The following is a 10,273-nucleotide window of genomic DNA, read 5'->3' on the forward strand; positions in this document are numbered from 1 at the left end:
TTTTTGGTTTCTTACAATTCCCAAGCAGCTATTAACCTATATTAAGAACTTTAACGGAGTGGATATTTGCAAATTTAAATTGTACTAAAAACATTAAAAATAAACTCATCTGCCACTACCTCGTGCCAAATTGCATCTTCATCAGAACTGAGCTGCTTCAATATATTTGTCTGTCAGCAGCAAAGATCCATTTATAGTGTCATCCCTATGCAGGGTTGCCTAGCACTGACTCTGTTGTCTTTTGAGTGCCAGGAATGAGGAATGAGGAACATTTGAGTGCTACTACTTCCTCATCACTGAAATAAATAATGCAACTCTGAGCACCATATCTACTCCTGTCCAAAACGAATGACATTAAGGTGCTTCTCCTTCCTAATACCCCTGCACCATGTGTACTAACAGCAAACTCAATAATCTTGAGTGTTGTTCCATATGTAGCCAAAGGCAGTGTCAGATTTATGTATAGGCTAAGTAGGCTGAAGCCTAGGGCCTCTAAATCTATGGGGACTCCCCTCTCCCAAATCTATGGGGACTCCCCTCTCCCAAAATTGCAAGCCCAATATTTCATGCGAGGGCAAGGCAACTCGGGCCCAGCAACTATGAGACTCAGAGCCAGCCAGTGGGGCCCAATTTGAAACTCTGGGGCCCAACTTGAAATATTTTTGTGGGGCCCTAATTCACAACCAAAGTCTGCAGAATCTTATCCATGTGCTAGGTCATTTTCACAAGGTCAGCAAAGCTCTTCAGAAATCAGACCTGTGATTGAGTTCTTGTGCAAGTTTGTACAGTTCACTTCTGGATTTTTTAAAGGAAAATTAGAGAATATTTTGATGAGCTTGAGAAACAAGCAAAAGCCACCTTGCCAAATGTTAACGACAAAACAAGGAGACAAAGAGTGAGGGAATGGCAAAGAAATTACAGAAGTGCACCTGATGCCTTAGATGCACTTTCTTCAATAGAAAAATTTAGGATAAATCCTTTATTTCTATATTAGATGCACTTGAAGCCAATTTTAAAAGTACTGTGTACAGTGATGTTGCACAATTGTTTTTCTGTTCTTGCTATTCTGATAGCATCTAAGCAAGAAATTCAGCAGGGTGTTGAACTGTTGATGGAAACATACCCAGAAGATATTGACCTGAAACTTATTGATGAACTTTTGCACTTTCACCTGTACGTGAGACAAAGCCATAGGCTTACAGCAGAGCACTCATACAGACCTTTATCAAATTATATACTGTACAAGGAAAAAATTCAGATGACCTTTCCTAATGTGGAAGCAATTTTGTGGCTATTTCTTAGCTTTATGGTCACTAACTGCTCGGGAGAGAGAAGTTTTTCAAGACTCAAAAGAATTAAAAATGAATTAAGTGCCACAATGTCTCAAGAGGTTGTCCACACTGAGCATTCTGTACATTGAAAGTGACACACTGAAACAAATTTTGATGAAGTTTTCTCATGTCCTTCAGAGGAGAAATTGTGAATTGCAGAATTTTAAATACCCATCATCATCCTTGGCTTCACTCAATTTTGTTTATAACACTCTTCCATTTTCTTCTAGTCTTGAGGGTGGGGGATTGGGAGGGGCCTCACGAGTAGCCTAGGGCTTCTCTTCATCTAAAAATGGCCCTGGCCAAAGGGTTGGATTCAGTTAACTTGTTGCACTAACAGGAGTCAGCCAATGACTCCTGCTAGCACAACAGGCCTTTCCTACCTCCCTTTCCCCCTGTGCTCCTCCAGTTGCCCCAGATACACTCTAGAACAGAGTTTCTCAACCTTGGGTCCCCATATGTTTTTGGCCTACAACTCCCATCATCCCTGACCACTGTTCCTGCTACCTAGGGATGATGGGAGTTGTAGGCCAAAAACATCTGGGGATCCAAGGTTGAGAAAGCTGCTTTAGAAGATTGGGAGAACTTCCAGAACAGCATGCAGGGCAAGGAGAGGGAAGATTGTTCCATCTAGCAAGCAGAAATGCTTGTGTTGATGGACCAATGGACTTAGCACAATGAATTCCACCTAAAATGCCACCACCCACAAGAGAGGTATCAGCAAGCTTGGGGAACCCCCAAGCTTTTGCAGACGTGCAGCAGTCTTGGTGGGGGAAACCCTAACGCAGAGCATGGGGAGCGTTTGTGTAGCACACCCACACACTGCAACCAACACGCTAACGTGTCATGACACAGTTTGGAAAGCTCTGCCCTAATGATAGGCAACTAAAAATAGGAATGAGCATGCTCAGTGAGTGGCCAGGGAATGCCAACTTACTATTGAGTGGAAGGGGCAGAGGGAGAGCAGAACAGAACACTTGGCGAGGGGGTGGAATGGAATCTCCTGGAAGAGGATACAACTGGCTGGAACACTGAACATAGTAGCGAATGGCATGGTGACGCTAACCTGACTTCCCTACAGGTGCATTACTGTTGTTTACAGGGAAGAAGAGAAGTGAAGCAGTTGGGAAGGTAGTGTGAGTTCACTGGGAGGACCACCTAAATGGCTCTGCTGGTGTGTTTGCACTGCACTGACTTCTCCACTCCCTTGCTCCCCAACCCCCAGTGAGCAGCAGCGACTGACCCATCAGGAGGTAAGGTAAGATATCTCAGCCCCACCATGCCATCCGCTGCTGCCTGAAGGGGAGCACTCCACACTGCTGTATGTTGTTGTAGACCCCACTTATTATCACTCCTTGCATTATTGCCACAACAAACGTGGGTCAAAAAGCTAAACTGGTACATTTGTGGTGTAAACTGTTACAGGATTGCAGCATGGAGTTTTGGGACATGTGTGACTGTAAAAGAAGCAGTATGGCCACCCAGAAATTTTTGCAAGCAGAACAAGAATTGAAAGCAGAAGTGTGTATAACCAGCCTGATACCACAATGAACCCAATAGAAAGGGGAGCATTCAAACACCTACACAACAACCTTGCTAAGTAAAGCACGATGTAGTTACCAGTATATATGTTGGCTGATGGTGAAGTACAATTGTACAAAACAAGGAGCATGAGGGCAAAGCTCAGAATTAAGTGCTATAGATAAGAGAGACAAACTCCATTAAAAAAAACCCACAATTAGCAGCAGTACATACAGCTCTATGGAGAAAGGGACCCACATTGTTGAACGGCTGGAGCCCTCCCACTAGGACATGCTACAAATAAAACTAAAATCTACTATCAAAGGAGTAGCCCTCTTGTGCATCAGAGACTTTTTTTTATCCATTTGCTGGAATTCAGAGCACCGAGTTGCTGCTATTATATTCCATTTAGGTTAGCAGAATTCCAGTGTCTTACAGGAAGTTTTGGAGGCCCCCCATAAATCTATTCTGAAGAACACATGCAAACACGCACACACATCACCAGCTAATGTTAGAGAGCCATGTAGGAAGCAGCAATCAGAGGAGTTTGTGATTGGTGGACTCCTCCTGCCTCTTTTCTATCTACAGTGTGAAACCTCTTGAGCGTCTTCTCTCAGAGAAGGCAGCTCCCCTTGCAAAAAGTTCCATCCATCAGAGCTCTGAGACAGCTTCACCATGAAGGCCATCCTGATCATTGGTATTGTGCTACTGATGAATCTGACTCTGGCTGTTGCCAGTGAGGTAAGGACTGGTCTTATTGGATGTGACAACTGAAATGAGAATTTTCAGTTGCTTCAATTTTGGGTACTGAAAGAAGGCTGTGTTTATGTAGTGGCTACAGTTTGGGGGAGTAGAGGCGGCATTCATACATAGGAACTGAACATATTTAATACCACCTGTTTCTGAAATGCAAAGCCCAATCCTGTGCATATTTCCTTGGATGTATAGGTGAAACTCGAAAAATTAGAATATCGTGGAAAGGTTCATTTCTTTCAGTAAGTCAACTTAAAAGGTGAAACTAATATATGAGATAGAATTATGACATGCAAAGTGAGATATGTCAAGCCTTTGTTATAATTGTGATGATTATGGCGTACAGCTGATGAGAACCCCAAATTTCAACTTTGGGGTTTTTATCAGCTGTACACCATAATCATCACAATTATAACCAACAAAGGATTGACATACCTCGCTTTGCATGTCATTAGTCTATCTCATATATTAAACTCCAGTAGATAATGAAAACAATTGCTTACATAAATGGACTTTTCCACAATATTCTAATTTTTCGAGTTTCACCTGTATGTCCTGCACGGAGTTCAGAAGTGCTTACTCCCGTCCCAAGTGAGTTTACACGGGGAATGTAGACTGAGTCGTACATTATATGTAGGAGGCAATTCTAGAGTAGGACCATGGATATAAAGCTTGGAATTTTTATTTTGCAAAGGCATGCTCCAGCCAGTGTTAAGTGCCCTTAGACTCTGCTGGTTTCTGTAGATTGGACTCTGTCAATTTTGGTTTCTTTCAGTTGTTCATTTTTCCAAGCTTAACTTCAGTTCGTGTGCATGCACACGAAAGCTCATACCAAGAACAAACTTAGTTGGTCTCTAAGGTGCTACTGGAAGGAATTTTTTATTTTATTTTATTTTGACTATGGCAGACCAACACGGCTACCTACCTGTAACTGGAATTCAGTTCTCCATGTTTACAATTTAAAAAGTTAATGCAAGTTCGTTAGCATTTTAGTGTACATTTCTCCTAATATATTTTGCCTAACATACACATTTTTGCAAAGCAATTTCCCCTAATATAATGCATTTTGGTGAGTTATTTTCAACAGTATACACGTTTTTGTGCAAATGTTGTTACAGCATATGCATATTTGTATACACTACTTGACTGGAGAACTGCATTGCAAAATACAGAGAAGTGTGAATTTCAAGGGGTGGTTGTGTTTTTGTTCGTGTATTGTTATGGAAAGTGAAAGCTAGATAGGTCTGACTCCAAATGTGAACTGATAGGGATCGGGGAGAAATTAAGTGGTTCAAAATGTCAGAAATTTTTAGTCCAATGTACACTTTCTTTTTCTTTTTCTTTTTTTTTAACATGAGCCCTGTGTATTTGGTTGGATTGGACTTTTAACACGGCACATACTGTGCAGGTCTCCTTACAAATAACCCCTGGTGAATTCAAAGGGAGATATGTTTCTTTGATCCTTACAAAAATATGTGTAAAGGGGAAACTGTCCACCCCATCCCACGTAGCCTACTTTTATACCTTTAACAAAAAGCTCATGTGTAAAAATATGCCTGCAAAATGTTTCCATCATTTGGGAGATAAAACAGGTGGGGGACTTTGTAGTCCTTCAGAGATTTTCTAGATTACAACACCCATCACCCCTGGCCGTTGGATATGCTGGTTGGGGCTGATGGGAACTTGAGTCTATCAGCATCTGGTGAACCATGGGCTCACCATCTATAAGACAAAGCATTATCAAGCTGTTCTTAATGGCACAAGCACACTGGCCAGTTTAAAATGTCCTGGACATTTTGCCGCTTTCTGCCCGGACACTGCTTCTGACCACAAGGTATATTCACAGGATTAAACAGCAGTTTTCCACTACTGCCCCTTGGGAGGGCTGATAAAGCAAGCTGCTGTTTATCTGACATTTTTAAAATCTAAACTGGAAAAGTCAATGCTTGTCAAAACCTTCAAACTCACCTCTTGTGGTTTATGGGTGATGACCAACTGAAAATTATATATCGCCAACTGAGAATTACCGCCTGTAAACATGGGTGAGTACCAGATTGCTGCTTTAGAGCCACAGCCATTCTGATAGATGCAATTTATCACACACAACACTTTCCTTCTCTTAACCCACATAACTAACTTTCTCTAATTTCCTGCCTAGGAAGCTCCTTAAGAGATCATAAATGGGTCACTGGCAACAAATGTTTGTTCATAGGTCCCCCCCCCAGTGGAAATAATAAAAATGGGTTAAGTACGTGGTGAGCGACGTTTTTAAGGACAATCACAGTGCAAAAAAACATGCATGCATGGAAATAGCAACAGATATCTCTAGGATATCTGCCTGTTCAACTCTAACAGCTATAACTGTTTAAAGTGGTATAACAGCACTTTAAAAATATGGGGCGAATGTGGCCATTGTCCCCATGGGAGGCCTATGTGCTCCTTGGCTTGCTTTCAGACAGACATGGACACTATTTCAGCAAGCTTTTCATACACTGCCGTCTTTGTTCCACACCCTTACTACTTTTTTCAGTCTTTTTAAAAAATATTGTAGTTTGTGGAGTGTACTAAGAGTTGGTAGGAGACGCCTATTCCCCTCACAGAACTACAGTTCCCTGAGTGGTTTAACAATTCCCTCTTCCCATGGAACTCTGGGAATTGTAGCTTTGTGAAGGGAACAACCCTCAGCACCTTTAACAAACCACAGTTCCTTGGATTATTAGGGGGAAGCCATGACTTTTTTTTAAGTTGCATGCTGCTGCTTTAAATATATAGTGCAGCCCCACTGAGTCCAGTGGACTTTATTCCCAGGGTATAACCTGTGCAGGCTGGAACTGATGGGAATTATAGTTCATCTGGAGGGCACCAGGTTGCAGAAGGCTGGTGTACTGGCTGGATCTGATTTCCCTAGTATTTGAGGCGCGGTCCCCTTGCCACCGCTGCAGTTCTCTGAATGTTGCATCACTCTCTGCCTGGGTTTCCTTCTCTGCTAGAATAACAGGAAATAGGTGCTGGCATTGCCTTGAGCAGGGCCTGTCATTCTTTATTGTTTGCCTGCCAACCTCAAGGCCCAGAACATCAGCTGCTGGGGGCCGGCTGGGGGGAGGCAACCAGCCAGTTGTAAAACCTCCCGGGAAATAGGTGCCGATTAGATAGCAGTGAAAAATAACCTTTTATGAGGGCGGGCACATTACATATGCAGCAAACTTCTGTGGCACCATGCTACTGTGGTATCTTTCTCACAGAAGTAAGGTACCTCAGGACTGAGAACAAAATGAGGCCCTTGGGCTTCCCTATGGAGTCTACCGAGGCCTCATACAGGCCCTGCTTCCCCGCTGCCTGAATGTGTTCTTGAACTCTGAAAAATGTCTCTTTCTTCTCTGGATGAAGGACAGAGGGGGTGGGGGGTGTAGCCACAAGCTACTGCACATAGGTGCACATCTGTTGCTTCATCAGCCTTTGTCTCCGGGTCTGTTTTGGGGTGGCAGTCCACATTTTGAAGTATAGTCGTACCCTGGAAGTTGAATGGAATCCGTTCCGGAAGTCCGTTCAACTTCCAAAACATTCGGAAACCAAAGTGTGCCTTCTGATTAGCTGGAGGAATCTCCTGCAGCCCATCGGAAGCTGCGGAAGCCCCGTTGGATGTTTGGCTTCCAAAAACAGTTCGCAAACCGGAACAGTCACTTATCGGTTTGCGGAGTTCGGGAGCCAAAACGTTCGAGAACTAAGCTGTTCGAAAACCAAGGTACAGTATAACTGTACTTGACATAACACTGATGTCACATCTGAGACTCTCCAGTTGTTGTTGTTGTTGTTGGTGTTCTTCTTCTTCTTCTTCTTCTTCTTCTTCTTCTTCTTCTTCATTAAATCTGTTGGTCCCCTTTTTGACCAAGGTAATGCAAAGGGACTTGTAATCTATAAACAAACACATACATTAAAACCAGCACAGAATAGAAACAAGGAAAACGCCCAAAGGCAATCCTGTTTTTAAAAGGCAGGATTGCACATTTTACCCATTCAAGGAGGCCACAGATAGTTAAGAGCCAAAGGCCTGGTGAAACAGACATGCCTTGGCTTGGCGTCTAAAGCTATGTAATGATGGCGCTCGGCGAGCCTCCCTGGGGAGAGCATTCTACAAGTGGGGAGCCTGGTGATGGGTGTAAGAGTCTAACAATATCTGAAGGGCATCAGGTTCCCCATCTTCGATCTAAAGAGATCCAATCTGGGAAGACCATTAGGCTGTGTCCAAGTAAGTTTTGTGCAGAGTTTTCCCATTAAAAGTAATGTACCCTAACTTAGTCATGTTCATTAATTTAAATGGGTTAGCATTGGAAACAACCCATTGGCCCAGATTCAGCGCTCTCTGACTGCCAGTGTAAGGGCTGTTGCAAAAGCAAAGTTCAAAAGTTTGTGATACCTTCAATGCGAGTAAACAGCACTTCCTCTATTTGCTCCAGAAAGGAACAAAAGCATGTCAAGATGCATGTGAATGCAGGGAGAGCAGTTTTCTCATGCAAGGCGGAAGAGAGCTTTGTTTGAAGGAAAGGGGTGTAGCTCAGTGGTAGAGCAGCTGCTTTGCATGCAGAAGATCGCAAGTTCAATCCCTGGTATCTTCAGGTAGGGCTGGAAATGTCCCCTGCCTGAAACCCTGGAGAGCTGCTGCTAGCCTGTGGAGACCATACTGAGCAAGAGGGATCATTGGGTCTGACTTGGTATAATGAGTCTTCCTATGTTGGTAAGGTATCAACTGTGTCAACTAACATAACCAAGTGCCCTGTAGACCTTCAGTTTTGTTGAGAACTTCTCTGACCCCGTATCATATACTCTTCTCATTTGCTCTTTTAGGGTCAGGAAGCAGCAGACGCTCCCCAAACCACAACTACTGTTGCTCCAAAAACTAACAGAGCCATGTCCCTCAATGGCCCAGCTTGCTTTCTGCTACCACTCCTGATGGTTGTGATCCATCTCCTCCGAGTATACTGAGCCTGGAGAGTCACTCCTATGAGGGTATTCCTTGGAGGGCAAATTCATCTCTTATCTGCCTTTAGGGAAACCTTCCCTCCGCCGATGATCCAGCCAGCGCCTATGCTCTAGCTACAACCAACCCACAATTTTGGGCCATGCACCAATATTCATGGTCCAAAGGCTTTTGGCTTCATCTTCACCACAATGGCTGCTTTATTTGCAGAATGAGAGGCAAACCAGAAGGACTTCTTGAACTTAATCCAGATGTGTGGGCTCATGCTCAGATGGTCCTCGCAGCAGGCGATGCATGCAGGTCTAGAATGCATCTTCACAAAGACATATCAGATCCCTGAGATAGGCTACCCAAGTGTCACCTACTCATGTGCACTAATTAACAAGAGGCACAAATCCACTGGGATTTTGCTGTGGCAGGCCCTCCAGGAAGAAACAGGAGTTGTGCATAAGCACTGCAAGGCTCCTGTTTATTTCTGTCAGGAAACCGTCCTGAGGCATCGTGGCTCAGATCTGCCTCCTAGACTGCCACCCTCAATGGACATCCTAAATCTGTCAACCAAGGTCCCAGAAGATGACCATCCACCTCTTGTTTATGTAAGCCTTTCAGTTAATGCCATGCTATCCTGTGTGAAGCATCCCACCCACCCACCCAACTTCAGGAGTCATTTGAGGTCGCATCCAGGTCTTCATTAGGTCGCCTCTTGATTGGCAGCAAATTCAGGTGTGGAATGTCAACCCTTTGAAGTGGCAAACCTCAAGAAGTCGGCTGAAGATGGTCCAGGAAGATAAAACCATGCAAGATAAAAAGCAGTGTTTGCAAATGTTCTGCCTTTGTTTTCTGTAATCCCCCAAGCAGGGTGGGTCAATGAATGAAATAAAAGCTTCTTGGCTGGAAAGCCTTCCTTTGTTGTAGTCTAGAGTGTTCCTGTGCAGGGCTGTAACTAGCCAGCCATGCCCCATTTCAGAATATCCCATTCTGATTTTCCTCCCCATTCCTATCACCAAAAAAGCGGCGAGCCAGCATTTCTTGCTCACTGAGGTGTTTCAAGGTCTGCTCTCCACCCCACACTTTTAGTCCTCCCCCCTTTTTGTGCTTATAAAAACATTGCTTCTGCTCTCTGCCCAAGTATGTTTGCTGACTTCTTCTTATTGTAGTGGGAAACTTGGGATCTACTATTGAAAATGAGGTCACTGTTATTATACATTAGCAGCCTTGTACCTGGCATTGCTCAGGAATTCTAAGAAACCATTAATAGTGGACTATATTATATAGGAATGACTTCTCCGGCATACGTTTGTCTAATCCCTGTTGAAAGCTATATTTTAAAGTACCTTTTTGATGCCAAAGGAGGTTTCCCAATGCAAATAGCAGTTGTGTGTGTGCATGCACACAAACAGGGGCGTAGCAAGGGAGGGGCGGGGGGGGGCCCAGGCAGCGCCCCTGCTGGGGGTGACATATCGGGGGCGGCCCTGCCCTCTGGGCTTTTTTTTACTTTTTTTTTTTTTTAATCTTTCTTTCTTTTTAGGCTATTTTCGTCGCTGCCGGGGTGGAGCCGCAGGGGCGGCCAACGAGGAGAGGTGTCACCCCCCCTCGCTGGCCACCCCTGCGGCTCCGCCCTGGCAGCGCTGAAAATAGCCCCCCACTTCCAGCGGTGGAGCTTGGCATGGAGGCAAGGGGCGGGCCAGCGAGG

The 10,273-nt window shown here is 44.2% G+C and overlaps 1 long non-coding RNA gene across 1 annotated transcript; it reads left to right on the forward strand.

The window, feature by feature from the left end:
* The first annotated feature begins 3,346 nt into the window (after nucleotides 1–3,346).
* LOC117051446 lies at nucleotides 3,347–9,480 on the forward strand. Its single transcript, XR_004427182.1, has 2 exons — nucleotides 3,347–3,593; nucleotides 8,448–9,480. It is a non-coding gene; the product is annotated as an uncharacterized LOC117051446 (long non-coding RNA).
* The last annotated feature ends 793 nt before the right edge of the window (nucleotides 9,481–10,273 follow it).

The sequence above is a fragment of the Lacerta agilis genome, chromosome 8 (genome assembly GCF_009819535.1).
Source record: "Lacerta agilis isolate rLacAgi1 chromosome 8, rLacAgi1.pri, whole genome shotgun sequence".
Lineage (NCBI taxonomy): Eukaryota > Metazoa > Chordata > Lepidosauria > Squamata > Lacertidae > Lacerta > Lacerta agilis.